The sequence below is a fragment of the Hemiscyllium ocellatum genome, chromosome 37 (genome assembly GCF_020745735.1).
Source record: "Hemiscyllium ocellatum isolate sHemOce1 chromosome 37, sHemOce1.pat.X.cur, whole genome shotgun sequence".
Classification (NCBI taxonomy): domain Eukaryota; kingdom Metazoa; phylum Chordata; class Chondrichthyes; order Orectolobiformes; family Hemiscylliidae; genus Hemiscyllium; species Hemiscyllium ocellatum.
The window spans coordinates 11,265,029-11,287,552 of NC_083437.1; positions in this window are offsets into that span (position 1 = coordinate 11,265,029).

Consider the following 22,524-nt stretch of genomic DNA (forward strand, 5'->3'; position numbering starts at 1 on the left):
TGTAGTTTATCTCACATGGGAACAACACTACGTGAAAAAAGCTGTCCCTCAGATCCCTTTTAAATCTTTTCCTCTCACTTTAAAAATATGCCCTCTAGTTTTGAACTCCCCCACTCTAGGGAAAAGAGCTTATCTATGCCCCTTATGCATTCATAAACATTTATAAGGTCACCCTACACCTCCTATACTCCAGTGAAAAACGTCCCAGGTTATCCAGCATCTCCTTATAATTGAAACCTTCCATTCCTGGCAACAACCTGCACCCTCTCCAACCTAATAACATCCTTCCTATATGAGGGCAACCAGAACTGTACAGAGTACTCCAGAAGGTAGAGATGATGATGAAAGTAATGTTCAAATAGGCAGAAAACCGAGAACATTGTGGAGAGAAATTGAAGCTGCTGTCATATTTTATGAAATTCATAAGCTTCTGAAGTTCAGTTCATGTATAATTTTAATGCAACGTAAACATGACATTGACAAAATTGACTGTCAGGAAGAGACAATTCTAAGTCATAGTCACATATGCAATGTTAATACCTGAGGAACATCCATACTAACATTTTCTTAATACAGCACTAAAGCGACCAGAAACATATTATCAATTCTGTAGCCCGCATTTTGTTTTCTTTTCTTGCTCGAATTCCTTTTGATGTGCCCTGCCCACTTCTCCAGGTTTTCATTTTGATCCAGCCACACTCTTGCCCCCTCTACAACCCTCACACACACATCCCTCCCCCCACCGCCTGGTCCACTTGGTCTGTTTGCATTAAGTTTCCCATGGCCTCGAACTCAACCTCTCTGTGCGTTAAGGCCTGTCCATTAGAAGCAGCTGTCTGAGTGCATCCCAACCTAGCTCAGAATATGGATGAACTTTTATAGACGGTACAGACTACTATTCCACCCAGGTGAGTGAACCATCTCATTGATGTATGTCTGTAGTGTCTCACCCTTAAGGATTCAGATTTTTCACCTGAGTGACATTGTTTAAAATTATGCATTAATACATTTACAACATAAGAACATGAGAACAAGGAACAGGAGTAGGCCATCTGGCCCTTCCAGCCAGCTCCATCATTCAATAAGATCATGGCTGATCTTTTCATGGACTCAGCTCCACTTACCCACCCATTCCCCATAACCCTTAATGCCTTTACTGTTCAAAAATCTATCTATCTTTGCCTTAGAAACATTCAACAAGATAACCTCAGCCGCTTCACAGGGCAGAGAATTCCACAGATTGACAACACTCTGGGTGAAGAAGTTCTGCATCAACTCAGTAAATGCTCCATCTGTTCTAGTTTCACTCGCCAGTGGAAATAACCTGTTGCTTTTATTGTATGTATTTCCTTCATAATTTTATATGTTTCTGTGAGATCCCTGTTTATTCTTCTAAATTCCAATGAGTATAGTCCCAGTCTACTCAATCTCTCCTCATAAGCCAAGATCTCAACTTCAGGATCTATTTTCTGAATCTCTCCTGCAGCCCCTCCAGTGCCAGTACATCCTTTGAGGAGAAAGTGAGGTCTGCAGATGCTGAAGATCAGAGCTGAAAATGTGTTGCTGGAAAAGCGCAGCAGGTCAGGCAGCATCCAAGAAACAGGAGATTTGACGTTTCGGGCATAAGCCCTTCTTCAGGAATCATTCCTGAAGAAGGGCTTATGCCTGAAACATCGAATCTCCTGTTTCTTGGATGCTGCCTGACCTGCTGCGCTTTTCCAGCAACACATTTTCAGCCCAGTACATCCTTTCTCAAGGAAGGAGACCAAAACTGTACATAGTATTCTGGGTGTGGCCTCACGAGCACCCTACACAGTTACAGCATGACGTCCCTGTTTTTAAACTGCATCCCTCCAGCAATGTAGGACAATATTCCATTTGCCTTCTTAATTACCTGCTGCAAGCCAAACATTTCCATCAGTACTAGAATCATATGCAGCGCTTGAGTATTGTCATTGCTCAGCTTTGCTACCTTATATTGGAAACAAGATATTTTAGCGTCATTGTTCAACTTATCACTTACAATGCTCTTACCAATTTTTTTTTGTTTATAACTGTTAATCTTACAACGTGACTTTGCTCTGGAATATTTCATGTTCAATTTTGTCTGATACCCCAGATAATGGAGCCCACTCTTCAATAGTGTTGATAAGCCCCATCCTGGTTCTCAAGCAAGACTGTTGGAGATCTTGTCTCTGGGGCCTGCAAAGGTGCACAGCACATACCCCTGGAAGGTCTGAAGTAAAATCAATAGCTCTGTTAATCAGTATTCACAAGGCTTTTAGATTTTACGAATAGATTATAGGATGACACAGCACAGGATGCTATGCTGGTGCCATTTCTTTGAAAGAACCGTCTTGTTAGGTCTACTTCCTCATTTCTAATGCCCTGCAATTTATTTTACCTTTTATCAGTACATAACCCACTAACCGTGGAGTGTTTCTGTGGATTTGTTGTCACCATGTTTTTCCAGCGCGTTTGACTGTTAACCGAAAGGGCCGGAGGGATTGCTGTTCTTACTCCAACCGTTATCTTAGGAGGCAGCACGGTGGCTCAGTGGTTAGCACTGCTGCCTCAAAGCCCCAGGGACCCAGGTTCGATTCCAGCCTCTGATGACTGTCTGTATGGAGTTTGCACATTCCCCCCCATGTCTATCCGGGTTTCCTCTGGGTGCTCTGGTTTCCTCCCATCTCAAGGATGTGCAGGTCAGATGAATTGGCCATGCTAAACTGTCCATAGTATCAGGTATATTAGTCAGAGGGAAATGTGTCTGGGTGGGTTACACTTCGGAGGATCAGTGTGGACTTGTGAGACTAAAGGGCATGTTTCCACACTGCAGTGAACCTAATCTAAAGATCACAATCCATTCAAGATCAACATATTCACTGCGTAAAAATATAAAACTCACCTCCCTCTGGCTATAAGACGCAGGAGCAGAAGTAGGCCATTCAGCCCATCAAGTCTGATCAAGGAAATATGATTAGATCTGATTAGCCTCAGCTCCAGTTTCCTGTCTTGACCACACAACCCTTGAACCCCTTACTGATTAAAAATCTGTCTCTGTCAGTCACTTAACAACTCAGCCTCAATATCTCCTTGCAGTAAAGCATTGCATTAATTCACTACGCTCAGAGGAAATTCCTCCTCCTCGGTCTTAAATGTGCAACCCCTTATTCTGAGATAATGCCCTCTGATCCTAGACTCTCCCAGAATGGGAACCCTGACCCCACCCCCACCATTTAAAGGCACCATCAGTTAACACGAGCAGGATGCAGCAGCTACAGGTCGAAGCATAGTTTAAATCTAAAACAGTAATTAGTCTCCATCTGATTCAGCCCACAGTCATCAGCACTGTACAGGATTCTGTAAGTCAGCGAGATCATTAATTATGTAGCTGACTAGCAGACAGCTTTGTAAAACAAACCCATCCAGCTAGGTTTAAGGTCTATTTCAACACATTGTCATTAGGTTTGATGATCTTTTCCCTGAATCTCAGTCATCCTTTCTTCCTTCGTCTGGCTGTGTTTGGTGCTTGTATCTGACTCATGTCATGCCTATGAGCTAGATGTTCATTTCTTTGCCCCTTCTTCAGCTGCCTGCTCCTCTTTCCAGACAATCAATTTGTGGATCTTCCCAAGGACATTTACAACTTCAATTTCTGTCTTTCTCTTCTCCGAGGCTGGAAGATATGGGGAGTGCAGTGGGTGGAGTCTAAGATCAATGACCAGCAGCTCAGTGGTTAGCACTGCTGTCTTACAGTACCAGGGACCCAGGTTCGATTCCGGCCCTGGGTGACTGTGTGGAGTTTGCACATTCTCCCCATGTCTGCGTGGGTTTTCTCTCGGTGCTCCGGTTTCCTTTCACAGTCCAAGGATGTGCAGGTTAGGTGAATTGGCCAAGCTAAATTTTCCCATAGTGGTCAAGGGTGTATTGGTTAGGTGCATTAGTCAGAGGTAAATGTAGAGCAGTAGGGTCAGGGTGGGTTGCTCTTTGGAGGGTCGGTGTGGACTAGTTGGGCCAAATAGCCTGTTTCCATGCTGTAGGGATTCTATGATTACTTCACTCTAGTGGGGAATTTAAATTTAGTGTCGATCTTGCTTTGTGCATCTCCTGTAGAGTGTAACCTTGTATGCCTCACTCTGTCTGAGCACCCTCTCATCTGTATGTCCTTGTTTGTTATGGCCTGTTTGTACTGTTCACAGAAACAAAACTTTTCACTGGACTTAGGAACATATGACAACAGAATATTAGATCTAATCCTGTCACAAATCAGGATCTACCTTAGTAACAAAAGATCTCACCCCAATTCATCTACTGATGACAACTGAACGTAGAAGGGATCAGGGCAGGAATGTGAAATATTAAGATTTCCCATGGCAACAGATGCCATTGTGATCAGGATCAGACACATTCAGTGAAACTCAATGTACCACTTTGCAGTTGCAGGGCAGTGCTGTAGAACTCTGAAAATTAATTGGGAACATTTCTTCCCAGTGTTAGCTCCCTTATAAATGTAGCCAAGGAGAATTGTTCTCTTCCAGAGATGGAATCCCCTGCTGGACAGCCTTCTCCAACAAAACTATTCGAGCACATAAACCAGACACAAAACCAGAAATGGCTGGAAAAGCTCAGCAGGTCTGGCAGCATCTGTGGAGAGAAATCAGGGTTAATGTTTAGGGCCCAGTGACCCTTCCTCTGAACCTTGCTCAGAAACCAGGCAATTACCCCACGTTGACCTCGAACAGCACAGGCACCTCACACCTTTATTGAACTGAAGGGTTGAGCTCCTGATTCCTGAGTTGGTTCAAATCCCAGCAGAGATGTCTGAACTGACATCTCTTTGGCTGGGGTGTGGCTGTGACAATTTTTATGCATACACATTTCTACATGTCCAACTTAGACCTCTAACCCACAGCAGTCCCCTGCCTTAGAGGACATACTTTTCAAATTATTTCAAAGTTTCAAAACTATGTCTGAACCCTCTAAAGTTTCTTGCACTTTCTTGCAGCTTCTCATTTCGATGTTGTCAGCAACAACACTGTAAATCCACTGTCCATCAGAGAGAATGACCTACTTTGTCCCCATTTTCGATGTCTGACCACCTTGTGATGACCCATTTAATTGCATGGTTCCAGCCTTAACAGCCTCAAGCCCTTCAAATAAACACGAGGTCAATGCTCTGAATTGGGAAGTTTTGATGAAGTCCTGACCTCCATGCAGACTGTCAATTCTTACTCTTCCAGCCTCAAAACATAAGAAAGCCCAGCAAAGCCCAGATAAAATTACCTTCACCTGAATCCACTCTGGCCTTATCTCACCAGACAGCAGAAACTGTGCTCTATCGCAAAGTTATTTGATTTTCACAACCATATATACTGAGGCTAGCTTCACAGAATCACAGGATTATTATGGTGCAGAGACCATTCAGCCCGCAATGTCAGCACTGGCTCTTCAGATGAGCAGCCTTAACGAGGCCCAATCTCTTTCCTTTTCCCCATATCCTTGCACAATACTTCAGTCCAATTAACCATTCAACGCCATCTTGAATGCCTCCATTAAACATGCTGACACCACATTTCCATGATGTGGGGGCGCTGGTGTTTGACAAGGGTGGACAAAGTTAAAAATCACACAACACCAGGTTATAGTCCAACAGCTATATTTGGAAGCACTAGCTTTCAGAGCGCTGCTCCTTCATCAGGTAGCTCTGGAGCAGGATCATAATACACAGAATTAACTTGACATTGAATTCTGTGTCTTATGATCCTGTTCCACAGATACCTGACAAAGGAGCAGCGCTCTGAAAGTTAGTACTTCCAAATAAACCTGTTGGACTATAACCTGGTTTGAAAAATGTAGTGCTGGAAAAACACAGCAGGCCAGGCAGCATCCGAGGAATAGGAGAACCGATGTTTCGGGCATAAGCCCTTCTTCAGGAGTGAGGCTGGTGTACCAAGCGGGCTGAGAGAAAAGGTAGGGGGAAGGGAATTTGAGGAAGGGGCGTTGGGAATACGATAGGTGGAAGGAGGTGAGGGTGATAGGCTGGAGAGGGGGTGGGGGGGAGAGGCCATGAAGAAGATTGCAGGTCAAGAGCGCGGTGCTGAATCTGGGGGTTTGGACTGAGATAAGGAGGGGAAATGAGGAAACTGGAGAAATCTACATTCATCCCTTGTGGTTGGAGGGTTCCTAGGCGGAAGATGACGCTTCTTCCTCCAGGTGTCGTGTGGCCAGGGTCTGGCGATGGAGGAGGGCCAGGACCTTCTTGTCCTTGGCGGAGTGGGAGGGGGAGTTAAAGTGTTCAGCCACGGGATGGTTGGGTTGGTTGGCGCAGGTGTCCCAGAGGTGTTCTCTGAAACGTTCTGCAAGTAGGCGGCCTGTCTCTCCAATGTAGAGGAGACCATATCAAGTGCAACGGATACAGTAAATGATGTGTGTGGAGGTGCAGGCGAATTTGCAACGGATATGGAAGGATCCCTTGGGGCCTTGGAGGGAGGTGAGGGGGGAGGTGTGGGCGCATGTTTTGCACTTTTTACGGTTGCAGGGGAAGGTGCCGGGAGTGGAAGTTGGGTTGGTGGTGGGTGTGGACCTGACAAGGGAGTCGCGGAGCGAGTGGTCTCTCTAGAACACTGATAGGGGTGGGGAGGGAAATATATCCCTGGTGGTGGGGTCTGTTTGGAGGTGGCGGAAATGATGGAGGTTGGTGGGGTGGAAGGTGAGGACCAGTGGGGTTCTGTCCTGGTGGCGATTGGAGGGGCGGGGTTCAAGGGCAGAGGTGCGGGAAGTGGAGGAGATATGGTGGAGAACATCGTCGACCATGTTGGAGGGGAAATTGAGGTCTTTGAAGAAGGAGGCCATTTAGGTTGTTTGGTATTGGAATTGGTCCTCCTGGGAGCAGATGCAGCGGAGGCGAAGGAATTGGGAATATGGGATGGCGTTTTTACAGGGGGCAGGGTGGGAGGAGGTGTAGTCTCGGTAGCTGTGGGAGTCGATCAGTTTGTAATAGATGTCTGTGTTGAGTCGGTCGCATGAGATAGAAATGGAGAGGTGTAGGAAGGGGAGGGAGGAGTCTGAGATAGTCCAGGTAAATTTGAGGTCGGGGTGGAAGATGTTAGTAAAGTGGATGAACTGTTCAACCTCCTCGTGGAAGCACGAGGCAGCGCCGATACAGTCATCAATGTAGCGGAGGAAAAGGTGGGGTGGTGATGCCAGTGTAGCTGCAGAAGATGGACTGTTCCACATATCCGAAGAAGAGGCAGGCATAGCTGGGGCCCATGCAGTTGCCCATGGCTACTTCTTTGGTTTGGAGGAAGTGGGAGGATTGGAAGGAGAAGTTGTTAAGAGCGAGGACCAGTTCAGTCAGTCGAAGGAGGGTGTCAGTGGAAGGGTACTGGTTGGGTCGGCGGGAGAGGAAGAAGCGGATGGCTTGCAGGCCTTAGTGATGGGGGATGGAAGTGTATAGAGACTGGATGTCCATCGTGAAGAAAAGGCGTTGGAGGCCGGGGAAGCGAAAATCATGGAGTAGATGGAGGGCATGGGTGGTGTCCCAAACGTAGGTGGGGAGTTCTTGGACTAAGGGGGACTGGACCATGTTGAGGTATGCAGAGATGAGTTCTGTGAGGCTGGAGCAGGCTGAGACAATGAGTCGCCGGGGCAGTCAGGTTTGTGAATTTTGGGCAGGAAGTAGAAACGGGCGGTGCGGGGTTGTGGGACTATGAGGTTGGAGGTGGTGGATGGGAGATCTGCTGAGGTGATGAGGTTTTGGATGGTCTGGGAGATGATGGTTTGGTGGTGGGAGGTGGGGTCATGGTCAAGGGGGCAGTAGGAGGAGGTGTCCCCGAGCTGGCGTTTAGTCTCAGCAATGTAAAGATCGGTGCGCCAAACTACTACCGTGCCTCCCTTGTCTGCTGGTTTGATGGTGAGGTTGGGGTTGGAACGGAGGGAGTGGAGGGCTGCGTGTTGTGAGGATGAGAGGTTGGAGTGGGTGAGAGGGGTGGACAGATTGAGGTGGTCAATGTCGCGGTGGCAGATGGATATGAAGAGATCGAGGGCAGGTACGAGGCCAGCACGGGGTGTCCAGGTGGATGAGGCGTGTTGGAGGCGGGAGAAGGGGTCGTCAGAGGGTGGGCGAGAATCCTGGTTGAAGAAGTATAACCTGGTGTGGTGTGATTCTTAACTTTGTTCACATTTCCAGGCAGTGTTTTCCAGACCCTGATTACTTGCTGTGAGAAACTGTTTTTGTTTTCACCTTTGCTTCTTTTGCACATAATTTTAAATTGATGTCCTCTCATTTATGTTCTTTTTATGAATTTCTTATCACCTCTAAGCAGCTCATTTATGATTTTGAAAGCACTTATCAAATGTCCTCTCAACCCTCTTCTCTCCAAGGAGAACAGTCCCAACTTCTTCAATTTATCCTCAGAGATGATGTTTCTCATCCCTGGAATATTCTTATGTATCATTCCCGCACTCTCTTCAATGTATTCACATCTTTCCTTTCATCTACAACTGCACATAACACTCTATTTGAGGTCTGACAAATATCTTACACAAATTCGACATCACCTCCTTGCTATTGTAATCTATGTTCTTATTTATGAAGTTGAGGCTACTGTAGAATTTATTAACTCCTTGCTTCACTTGTCCTGATAGCTTTGATGATCTGTACACAGATACACGGATACACATAAGTCCCTCTGTTCCTGCACCCACTTTAGAATTCCATACCCTTTTTTTTTGACATCTTTCAATGCATCACCACATACTTCTCTGCATTGTAGCTGAGGGTGGCACCTCTCTGCTCACTCCACTACCTTGTCAATGTACTTTTGAAGTTCCACACTGTCCTCTTCACAATTTGTAATTCTTCCAATTCTTCCTTATACCTTCAAGTTGTCCCCTGCACACCAAGGTCGAGGTCAATAATATATATCATGAAGTACAGGTGTCCCAATACTACCCCCCCACCCTCCCCACCCTCCCCCCCACTCCGGGGAACTCCACTGCAAACCTTCCGCACCTTGAAAAATGCCCATTGACCACTTTATGCTCTGAAGTTTTCCAACTAAACTGTTTACGTGCCTGCATTTGATTAGATTAGATTAGATTACTTACAGTGTGGAAACAGGCCCTTCGGCCCAACAAGTCCACCCCGACCCTCTGAAGAGCAACCCACCCAGACCCCAACATTTACCCCTTCACCTAACACTGCGGGCAATTTAGCATGGCCAATTCACCTGACCTGCACATTTTTTTGGACTGTGGGAGGAAACCGGAGCACCCAGAGGACACCCGCGCAGAAACGGGGACAATGTACAAACTCCACACAGCCAGTTACCCGTATCCCTATAGCATCACTGAATCCCTATAGTGTGGAAGCAGGCCATTCAACCACTGAGTCCACAGCAAAGCCCTGAAAAGCATCCCATCCAGACCCACTCCCTCCAAACCATCCCTGTAACCCTGCATTTCCCATGGCTAACCCATCGCACCTGCACATCCTTGGATACTCTGCATGGCCAATCCATCCAACCTGCACATCTTTGAATTGTGGGGGGAAACCAGAGCATCCAAAGAAAACCCACACAGGCACTGGGAGAATGTGCAAACGCCACACAGCCATTTAAGGATGAGATCAAACCGAGGTCCCTTGTGCTGTGAGGCAGCAGTGCTAACCATTGAGCCACAATGCTGCCATTCTAAGTCATTCTTATTCATGTACCTATTCAAATACCTTTTAAATGTTGTAACTGTACCTACATCTACCAATTTCCCTGAAGACATTGTCCGTCACGTCCCTTTCCCTTATTCCTGCTTTAACTAAACTTTGACCATATGTATACCTCAAAGAGACTTTAGGATTCCCCTTTAAGTTTGTTGCTAGTTTTTTCTCGTAAGTCTTCTTTTCTCATTTGCTTTCTCAGCACCCTTCTAAACCTTTTTTTCTCTTGACTCTCAATTGTATTCTTAGGCTTATATCACGCTTAAGCACATTTTTTCTTTCTATTCTTAATTTCTCTGACCCTTGTCATCCTGGTGACTCTTAGTTATTGTCCTACCATTCCTGATTAAGAGAATGTCTCTTGACTGTATGCAAACTATTTCCTCTTTGAAACTAGCCCATTGTTCAGTTTCTATTTTTCCACCAACCACTCGTTTCAGTCAATCCTGCTCAGCTCTGCTCTGGTTTTAAGAGTTTTCATGCTACTTTGCCTTAGAGGGCTGGTAGAAATTTCTGGAATCCTCAGCATTTAAACATGGAGGCTTCTCCAGAGATCTGTGGGTTTGCAAGCATCGATATTTTCAGCCATCTTATCTGGCACTGTCTCCCTCTCATGAGTCCAAGTCATCTTCCTGGGATCCCTTTACTCTTCCATGTCTGATTAGATTACTTACAGTGTGGAAACAGGCCCTTCGGCCCAACAGGTCCACACCGACCCGCCGAAGTGCAACCCACCTATACATTTATCCCCTACCTAACACTACGGGCAATTTAGCATGGCCAATTCACCTGACCCGCACAACTTTGGACTGTGGGAGGAAACCGGAGCACTGGGAAGAAACCCACGCAGACACAGGGAGAACGTGCAAACTCCACACAGTCAGTCGCCTGAGTCGGGAATTGAACCCGGGTCTCAGGCGCTGTGAGGCAGCAGTGCTAACCACCGTGCCGCCCACTTAGTCTGCACTTAGTCAACAAATTCTCTAATGCTGTATTCCCACTTCAATTGGGAGCAGGATATAACATTGGTTAGGACACTTTTGTAATACTGCTTTCACTTTTGGTTTTCCAGCTATAGGAAAGATGTTGTTAGACTTGAAAGGATGCAGAAAAGGTTTACAAGGATATGGCGGGGTTTGGAAGTTTTGAGCTATAGGGAGGGGCTGAATAGGCTGGGACTAATTTCCCTGGAGCGTCAGAGGCTGAGGGGTGACTGTATAGAGGATTATAACATCGTAGGGGGCATGGACAGGGTGAATAGCCAAGGTCTTTTTCCAAGGGTGGGAAAATCCAAAACTAGAGGGCATAGGTTAAAGGTGAGAGGGGAAAGATTTAAAGGAAACGTAAGAGGCAATTTTTTCACTCAGAAGGTGATGCATCTATGGAATGAGCTGCCAGAGGAAGTGGTGGAGGTTGGTACGATCACAAACTTTAAAAGGTATCTGGATGGACATATGAATAGGAATGGCTTAGAGGGATATGGGCAAAATGCTGGCAAATGGAACAAGATTAATTTAGAATATCTGGTCGCCGTGGATGAATTGGACTGAAAAGTCTGTTTCTGTGCTGTACATTGCTATGACTCTATGACCCTACGTTTTGGCGCATCCTATCATTGATTACACTCATCAATTTATCCCTCTGAATCACTCTCCCCTAAATGTATCAATGCTGGTCATGTATGGTCCCCAAGTTTGCAATTCCATTGATGAAGGGATAACCATTCAATGGTAAATTCCTGCAGATGCTGTTTAATTTGAATGCACCCACGCAAATATACTTTAACATCTGCTACTGAACAATGCAAATAATTCAGCAGTGCCAAATGGAGATATGCAACCCAGCTTCGCAATAATAGTTACACAGCTCGAACAGATTGCCAGCAATTTTCAATTCCCTCGACTATTGCTCTTTCAATTTTAATTTACATGTTGGGTTGTTCAGCACCTCTTAGATTAGAGGGCTGAGGATTTGAACTGCCCTTTGGAGACCTGAATGCTCATCTCTATCAACAGCTACAGAAAAATCCAAAACAGGAATAAAGCCAAAGGGACCAACTGGCATTGATTTAGCCAATGACTCCAGCAATCAGAAGTAATAAGTACACGCCCAAACTTGCCAACGTCACAAAGTTCTTCTGACAAGCATCTAGGGGCTTGTGCTGAAATTAGGAGAGCTGGCTAAAACTAGGAGGGCAGATAACAGCATGAGGCACAGAATCATTACTTACACTGGCCTAGATGCCACTATCAGAACCCATGGGTTTACCCTATCCCACTGGTGATGTGGGGTCAGCAAGACGATATACAGTTGTATCCAATGTCAGGAGTCACTCACCTTTACTGACCAAACCTGCCATGTTCTAAAACATGTTGCTGCCGGATAGGGTCTGCGACAGATGATGAGGGAACTAACAAGGGTGCAAAACCTACTATGCCTGGCCCTCATCATACCACCTCCTGCAGATGTATCTCTCCATGAACATACGAGGGCTCTTGAGGACAAGTGGTAGCATCTCTATCTCTGCACCAGGAGGCCCAGGGTTCAATTCCCATCTTCTCCAGAGTTGTGTATTAACATCTCTGGATAGGTTGATTAGAAAATACCTAAGTAGGAGTGACCACTTCACGGTCCTTGAGAAGATCTAGTCTCATCTTTACATTAAACATCGCACGCTTCACGTTGTGTTGCCCTATCATAATGCTAAATAAGGTGGCATGGTGGATCCAGCAGTAATGAGGGGCTGGGCAGCATCAGTATAAGCAGCATTGTATTCACCTTCAATCTGTAAGCTGATAAATCCTCAGCCACAAGCGTCAAGTAGATGATTCATCACAGGTCCCAACATTAGAGACCCCACATCATATCAAGAAATGACAGGAGATACTGCATACATCAAAGGCTATGTGTCCTGGAAACATTCTAGCAGCAGTACTGAAGATCTGCAGTCTAGAAGTCTGACATATCCCTAGACAGGTTCCAGTAAATCTACAACACTGGCATTTACTTGACAATATGGTAATTTGCCCAGATGTGTCCAAAAAGCAGAACAAATCCAACCTGGATAATTCCCGCCATCAGCATTCTATCAATCATCTACAGAGTTATGGAAGGTGACACTGACAGTGCTATTCAGCAGCACTTCCATTACCTAGGCACTGCTGCACTGTTTGGATTCTACCAAGGAACCTTGACTCTTGACTTCATCAGAACATTGGTCCAAATATGGGCAAAAGAGCAGAAAGCCAGAGGTGAAGTGAGACTGACAGCCCTTGATATTGACGTATTTTTTCACCAAGTATGCCATCACAAGAAACTTGAGCAAAGCTGAAGTCAATGGGCATCAGAGGGTTAACTCTCCATGGTTGGAATCAAACTGAGTCGAAAGCAGGCTGTTGTCCTGGTTTTTACTGAAGGAGTCCTTCAGGGTAGTGCCCTTGGCCCAACCATTTTTAGCTGATTCAAGAATAACCTCCCTTCATCATAAAGTCAGAAATGGGGATAATCACTGATAAATCCACATTATTCAGTATCATGCCTCAGATACGTTGCCAAATGCAAGAAGGCCTGGACAGCCTTCAGGCTCATACTGAGAAGAATCAAATGGTAATCACACCGCAGAAGAGTCAGACAACGGTCCTCTCTAAGAAGACAGTGTCTAAACATCTCCTCTAAACGGCATTACCATCGCTGAATCCCCCACTTTCAAAATCCTGAGAGTTAGCATTAGCCAGAAACTGAACTGAACACGTACAAAATTAAGTCAAAGGCTAGAAATTCTACAAGAGAAACTCACCTCCTGACTCCTCAGAGTCCTTCTGCCATCCACAACGCACAAGTCAGCAGTGTGATGGAATACTCCCCACTTGCCTGGATTAGTGCAACTCCAACAGCACTCAAGAAGCCGAGAACCATTCAGGACAAAGGAGTCAACTCTACTGAACCCGATTCATCACTTTCAGCATTTCCACCCACCACCACCAACACATGATGCTGTGCAAAGTAATGTGTATCATTTACAAGATGTAATAACTCAGCAAGACTGCATTTCAATTTCATGACTTCTACTAAAAAGGGCAGCAAATATCAAGGCCAACTCCACCAAATAGCACGTTTCCTCGAAGCCAAACACCATCATGACTTGGAATTATATTGCTGTTCCTTCTCTGTCACTAGATCATAATGCTAGACTTCCCCTCCCATTCCTTCCAATCCCTTCAAATTATATCAATACCAGATAGACTGCAGTAGATTAAGAAGGCAGCTCAGTGCCATCTTCTCAAGGACAATTTGTGATGGGCATTAAATGCTGACCCAGTCAGTGATACTCACATCCCATTAACTAATTGCAAAAAATGATCTTTGTTGATATTTCAGTGTAGTGCTGAGTGAGTGCTACACCATAAAGGTGTATGCTTTCATTGAAGGTTTTGTTGTTTGCTTGGCTGGATATTGAAGATCATCTTTTGAAGAGAAACGCAAATTCTGACTCGCCTTCCTCCCTAATTACAACACCACCCCCACCCCCACCACAGTCATCCACCTTCCACCACCACAAGTCTCCAAACACCCACAGAAAATCTTCCAGCTGCGCTCCTCAAACCTTTGATCATTGTCTACAGGTCTCTGATCCAACCACAGCTCCAGTATCTGACTGCCACATCCATAGGCTTCACAAGACATTCAACATTCTCTGCTGGCCAGCCCTCACACTACTCCATTTGACATCCTTCAATACATGTCTTTTATCTCCCTTACTGCCCCCACTGGGACCCCTGGATTGAGAACTTGACCACCACCATTAGGAACATTCAGTCCTCCCTGCTATCCATTACTCTTTTGAATAAGGATTTGATTATCTTTCCAAACACTGCTTTTAGGCTCATTGGTCTGTAGTTAGTCTCTGGATTTTAATCAAAGGGATCAAATTAGCTGTCACCTGTCCTCTTGTATATTGCCTTCCTTAGAGTCTTTTATTAAGCACAGAATATTTCTTCTAGTATTTCTCTTTTAACTTCTTTTAATATTGTTCTAGGCCAATGGCGTTATCCTCTACAAGTTTGATTATTTTATCAATTACCTCTCCCATTTTGACTTTAATTTCTTTGTTTCTTGCATAACCTCCTCGTCTTATGTCATGTCCATCATTTACGTCTCACTGGTAAATCCCAAAGCAAAATGATTAATGTTTCTGCCATTTCACTGTCATTACCTGTGAGTTTAATGTGTATATTCCTTCATGGCTTCATCTCTGGCCTGAACTTTGATTTGTTACGAACTTTGATGTGTCAGTAGAATACTGGAAGTTAATTTCATAGTTCCTCTTTATCTCCTGAATTGTTGTTTTGACTTTTTTGCTGACCCTTTTGTTTTTCCAGTTTGTCAGTCCCTCCATTTTGTCTCTAAATTTCATGCCTGCCATTTTCCTGAGTTTCATTTCGCTTGTTTCTTTATTCATTGTGGTTTGTTGCTGCTTGCTAGTTTGCCTTCACTTTTTGATAGAATGTACCTCCCAGCTTCTCAAACCCAGCCACTTGCCACCATTTCTCTTCCCTGTATAATGCAATTCACTAATTAAAGGCTGCACTTGCAAGCAAATGAAAGAGAGAGAGAAGGTGCCCAGAGGTGCCTTCTATGTGACATCTGACCATTAAAAGCAGCAGAATACACGTGTGCCATCAGCAACCTGGTCACTGCTGTGTAGGAGAATCTAGCAGCAAAACCAAGCAGGGCAGACAAGCATGGAGGGGTAAGGTGACCTCCACCCTGCCAACTTTGCCAACTCCAGATGACCAACTTGCTTCCCTCTACATCCTTTCAAGTGTCCAGCTAGCTTCTGACAATAGGCCTTTCCTTAATTTAATTGGCTTACAGCAGCTAATCCTGTCACCTCCAGGAAAATGGCTTGGGAAGAGGATAAATCCAGGGTAATTTGTTGTCAATTGAGTGACTCATTGGGAATTCTGATGTCTTGATGTTGCAAAGATACCCATTGTCTCCCCATCTATTTATGATATTATTCAATGAGGCTTTATCACGTGGTCGCTGGAAGATGTGAAAGTCGGGCAGTGTATTTGGACATTGAGATTCATTCACTATTGATGTGCAAGCACTGATTACATTTTTAAGTAATCATTAAACCGACATGAAGTGTTCAGGCTATGGACTCTTTCACTGCCTATTGCTGTTTAAATGTTTTTGGCCTCTTCATCTGGTTCAACAATGTTGGGGTCCAGGAAACAGTCTTCTGCATATTGCCAGAACAAAGTATCCTTCGGCTGCAAGTCAGTTGGCTTCCAAATAAGTGTTGGACATCTCATGGTATTTTATAGATTTACTACAATTACTGGAAGGGAAGCAGCTATTCAGGCTTTTTCACAATTTATCAAAACTCATCTTCTGATCATTTTCTAAATGACCTTTTCAGAGATGTTATTACACACCTCTGAAATAGGTGGGAGTTGAACTCAGGTGTCCTGACTCAGAGCTAGGGATACTACCATTGTTCCACAAGTGCCCTTCAAAACTCAGTAAGATTCCCAGTACCTTTAGTAGCAACAGCTGTAGCTAGTAGTATGGTGTCACTTGATTTATTGTGTCACTGTTGAGCTGTTTGTGTCTTCCCAGTCTTAACTCAAGCTCTATTAACAAAGCACTGATTTTGGGTTTCAGACTTAAAGCTTAAATTAAACACGAAAACCCAGATTCTGTTAGAGGCTTTTCAATCATGTAGGAGTTGTTGGGAGCTGTTTCTGAATAGATTTGTCATCTTGGGCCCACTGTCAATATTTAATCTTCCCCCAACCTCTAGAAGAGATGATCTGAAACAGTCATTATTTTTCTTTCTACAGCGTTTTGTTTGAAGTTGGAACCCACATAGAGTTGACTATTCAATATCTGTTCCTGCACAAAACTGTGCAGTGCAATGATTTAAGCTCTACTGGCAATCCCACTGAGACCCGTTGCCTGCTGGCTGCAGCAAGATGTTGTGTGCCACAGTTAAGAAAATGCATGTAGGATTCATCCAATGATAAAGAATCACTCACACGCTGAGAGTATTTAATTATTGTTATACTCCTGCCCAAGTTCGCTGTTGCATGTGAACAATCTGAACTGAGGACCGTATACTTCTGAGTTTAATCTTCAAAAACTATCTTGGCACCATGTTACCTTCTTCATTCGTGATATTTATAAGCTGTCAATGAAAGATAATTTAGATTTTTCTGCCCCAGGTTCTAACACCGCCCCCCCCAAAAAAAGGGTAGAATGATGAAGACTCAACCATTGTCTCAATATAATCCTGTAATGGAGAATCACATCATAAGATAAGAGGATGTGACATCATTAGGTGATGTGATATCATCGGAGGGCTTGACTCTAATGTGGATGTGACATCGTTAAGGGTGTAGCATCATGAGAATGTGATGTCATTGGTGATGTGACACCTTATGTATATGTGACATCCTCAGAGGATGTGGCAACATCAGGTCATGACATCACTATTGATGAGATATCTCAGGGGTCTACTATCAGCTGATTAGTGTGATAAATTGATAGATCACGTCAGAAATGTGCTGAGCATTTAACTGAACAGGATAGCAGTAGCTTGTAAGCAATATTCTCTAAAACAAGTCCAGCAACTTATCTGGCTGCATCCGCTAGGCAGTAATCATTGCTGTGTAGAACTCAGGAAACAATATTGTTTTCCTGTTGGAAGACCTTTATTATAAGTGATATTTATAAAGGCTCTGTGCAAATTTAAACGTCAGTAACTTTCGATGTTAACATAAAAACAAGAGAAGGATCAAGCCTTTCAACCTTTTTGGCTTGATCATTCTCACCTTCCACGTCAATTTCATCTTGTCTCAATGCTCGAATCCCTAAATTACTTTAATATTCTAAAAGTTATTGACTTCTAACCTAAATATCTTCAACAACTGAGTGTTGACAGTCATCTAGAATAGAAAATTTCAAAGAACTATGAGTGAAGAAATTTCTCCTCCTCTCAGTCGCAAATAGGTGACCCTTGATTCTGCAACCGTGGCCCTTTTTCCAGACGCCTGAGTTAGGTGACACATTCTCTTAACATCTTCCAAGTCAAGCCCGTTCAAAATGTTATAGCTTTGAATGAGATCGTCTATCATCCTTTTGAACTCCGGGAAATAAAGGCTGAGTCTACTAACTTTTTCCTGTCAGGTAAATCCACTCATTCCCAGTCTAAAGGAACATGATCGCATTCCCTTCAGGATTAATACTTCATTCCTTACATGAAAAGACCAGAACTGCAGGTAGCACTTGTAGTGTGGTGTCATGATTGTAAATCTTTCAGCCAAATCCTAATTGATTTTCTACATGGTGCATTTTTTCCTCTAATTAATAATAAGTTTTCTTCCTTCAGATGATAATGGATTTCAGTTCCATTGACCATAACACATAAGTTCATATTTTCATCCAATGCCTGCAATTTTAATGAGGAAACTATTAACACAGCATTCATTATATTACGATTACAAGTAACTTCATGAAATATATTTTTGCCATTTGTTTCAATCCTTTATTTCAAAAGCACTTTATTAGCACACTTTAGTTTAAGGATTAAGCAATGAGTCACTGCTCAGCTCCATATTCTGAATTTTTTATAAAAGATTAAAAAATACAAAAAGATACCATTTTCAATTTTCACTTGAGTGTCCCACTTACAACTGGTTCTGCATCTGAATTGCTCCGGGTGCTCCGGTTTCCTGTCACAGTCCAAAGATGTGCAGGTCAGGTGAATTGGCCATGCTAAATTGCCCATAGTGCGAGGTGCATTAGTCGGAGGGAAATAGGTCTGGGTGGCTTACTCTTTGGAGGAGCGGTGTGGACTGGTTGGGCTGAAGGGCATGTTTCCACACTGTAGAGAATCTAATCTAATCATAAGGATGGACAAGGGCATGGTGGAAGTTGAACACAAATGAAATCATTAAAATCGGTGGCATTCTTAGGGTAGCAATCAGTATAGCTCAGTGAGTATATTCTGAATGGGGCCTGATGTCAGTCAGGATATGAAGAGAATATAAAAATACAATTCCAGAATAATCACAAGGCTAAGACATGTGCAATGAATGTCTTCTTTTCTTCTGTCATGGAATTGCACCAATTAAAACAATTAAGCAATCCCACTGGAACTAATTTAACAGCAGTGTTATATATCCTGCAAAGAATTTTAATTGAGTCGGACTTTGTGCAGCTTTTACAGGATGAGACCGCCCATTGTGGTAGAATCCTGTTTGAAGATGACTGTTGTTTTAATCTTATGGATCCTCATTCACAGCTTTGTACAGACTCAAACGTTAGTTGGGTACAGAATTAGGATTCAATTTGTAACTCCACAAGATGCAATGCAACAACTCTCCCATCTCTGAAAACACGCAACTTTTCACATCCTTTCAACTTAATTTTTTTATTTTTTACTTGCTATTATGAATCACTGTAAGGTAATTGTAACTTGTTTTCTCTATTTCTCAATTTTGTATGTAAGATTTGTATTTTGTAAGTAAGATGGCACCATGAGGGGCATCATTGAAAGTTTTTCACAGTACTTCTGCACTTGAGAGCATGTGATAATAAACCTAATTCTAATTCTAATCTTAATGACTAGAAAGCAAGGACCCTCTCATATTCTTCTCACACCCCATCCAGACTTGTAATTGTGTTACTTTTAAATTAAATTCCTCTACATCTCAGTTTTAATTGAGTGACCCTATATTCTATAGGTCTGCACCCCTCCTTTGTGATTCCCATGGCAGAAATGTCCCCTCAGAATCCAACTTGTCATGTCCCTCAGAATCCCCTATGTTTCACTGAGAGTTTAAAAGAATGAGGGTGTTTCTTATTTAAACATGCAAGATGAGGTGGTTTGACAGGGTGGACGTTGAGAAGATGTTTCTACTTGTGGGGCATAATTGTGAACTAGAAGACATAGTTGGTAATGCAGGATTACAGGGATAGGAGAGGGGAGTGGATCTGGGTGAAATGCTCTTTGGAAGGTCGCTGCGAACTCGATGGGTTGGGTAGCCTGCTTCCACACTGTGAGGACTCTCTGATTCTACTGTGTGGTTCTATGAAGTTACAGACTGAGGGAACTCCCATTTAAAACTGAGGAGGGAAGGAAATTCTCCCCCCAGAGGGTCGTGAATGTCTGGAATGCTCTCCCCTTGAGAGTTGTGGAGGTTACATCACTGAAAGTATTCAATAAAGGAGATAGGTAAATCTCTGAAATATCTGGGAGTTGAGCACTGAAGGGAGGTGGCACAAAAGAGGACTCGAGGTCTGGGTAGATCAACATGATCTTATTGAATAGTGGAGCAGGCTTGAGGTTCAGAATACAATAAACAAAGAACAAAGAAAATTACAGCCCAGGAACAGGGCTGTAAACCTGACACCTATTTTCTAAGGGATCTGTAGCCCTTTGCTCCCTGCCCATTCATGGATCTGTCTATCTTAAATGACGCTATTATTCCTGGCCCTACCACCTTCGCTGGCAATGTGTTCCAGGTACCCACCACCGTCTCCATAAATAACTTTCCATGCATATCACCCCTAAATGTTTCCCCTATCACTTTGCACTCATGACCCCTAGTAATTGAATCCTGCACTCTGGGAAAAAGTTGCTTGCTATCCATGCTGTCCACACCTCTTATGGTTTTGTAGGCCTCAATCAGGTCCCCTCTCAACAACCTTCTTTCCAATGAAAATAATCCTAATTTACTCAAACTCTCCTCATAGATAGCACCCTCTATACCAGGCAACATCCTGGTGAACCTCCTCTGCATCCTTTCCAAAGCACTGACATCTTTTTGGTAATGTGGTGACCAGAACTGTATGCAGTATTCCAAATGTGGCTGAACCAAAGTCTTATACAACAGTAACATGACCTGCCAACTCTTGCACTTGATACCCCGTCCGATGAAGGAAAGCATGCCGTATGCCTTCTTGACCACTCTACTGACCTGCATTGCCACCTTCAGGGAACAATGAACCTGAACACCCAGCTCTCTCTGTACATCAACTTTCCCCGGGAGTTTTCCATTGACTGTATAGCTTGCCATTGAATTGGATCTTCCAAAATGCATCACCTCGCATTTGTCTAAATTGAACTCCATCTGCCATTCCTCTACCCAGCTTTCCAATCTATCCATATTCTGCTGTATTCTCTGACAGTCCCTTTCAGTATCTGCTACTCCACCAATCTTGGTGTCATCTGCAAACTTGCTAATGAGGCAACCCATACCTTCCTCTAAATCATTTATGTATATGTGGTCCCAGCAACAAGTCCCTGTGGAACACTATTGGTCACAGGTCTCCATTTTGAAAGGCTGCCTTCCTTGACTACTTTCTGTCTCCTGTTGCCCAACCAGTTCTCTATTCACCTAGCTAGAACACCCTGGACCCCACACCACTTCACCTTCTCCAGCAGCCTATCATGGGGAATCTTATCAAATGCCTTGTTAAAGTCCATGTATATGACATTTGCATCCCCTCCCTCATCAATCAACTTTGTCACCTCTTCAAAGAATTCTATTATGTTTTTACGACATGACCTTCCCTGCATAAAACCATGCTGCCAGTCACTGATAAGCCCATTTTCTTCCAAATGGGTACATATCCTATCCGTCAGCATCTTCTCCAGCAGTTTCCCTACCACTGACATCAGGCTCACAGGTCTGTATTACCTGGATTATCCCTGCTACCCTTCTTAAACAAGGGGACAACATTAGAAATTCTCTAGTCCTCTGGGAACTCCCCCATGCTCGAGGATACTGTGAAGATATCTGTTAAAGCCCCAGCCAGTTCCTCTCTCACTGCCCTCAGTAACCTGGGAAGATCCCATCCAGACCTGGAGATTTGTCCACCATAATGCCTTTTAGAATATCTGACACATACTCCTTATACCGACTTGACTTAGAGTAGCCAGACATCATCACTGATCTCAACACCATCCATGTCCCTTTACTCAGCGGATACCGATGCAAAGTACTCATTAAGAATCTTATCCATTTTCTCTGACTCCATGCATATCTTTCCTTCTTTTGTCCTTGAGTGGACCAATCCTTTCCCTCATTACCCTCTCACTAAACCTTTCCCATTGATTTAGCTATCCAAACTCTGTTAAATGTTATAACTGCACTGGCATCAACCACTTCATCTGGCAGTTCATTCCACATCCGAATGACCCTCTGTGTGAAAAAGTTGGCCCTTGGGCCCCTTTTAAATCTTCCTCCTACCACGTCAAACCTACGCCCTCTAGTTTTGGGGAAAAAAATTGCTATTCACTTTATATATACCCCTCAAAATTTTATAAACTCTATAAGGTCATCGCTCAACCTCCTCTGCTCCAGTCAAAATAGTCCCAGCATCTCTGTCCAATCTTTCCATACCACTCAAGCTTCTTAGACTGTTTGCCCTCTCTGCAGTATTAATTTCAATACTTTCCCAGTGCTTTTCAATTTATTCACAAGAATGTTTTTGCTGAACATTTAAGCAGAATAAGAAAATCGAAGAAAGTTACCTCAGATTACAATGTGATCTCGATCATTGGGCCTATGGGCTGGAGAGTGAGTTTAATTTAGATGGAGTTTAATTTAGATAAATGCGAGGTGCTGCATTTTGGGAAAGCAAATCTCAGCAGGACTTATACACTTGATGGTAAATTTCCTAGGGAGTGTTGCTGAACAAAGAGACCTTGGAGTGCAGGTTCATAGCTCCTTGAAAGTGGAGTCACAGGTAGATAGGAGAGTGAAGAAGGTGAATGGTATGCTTTCCTT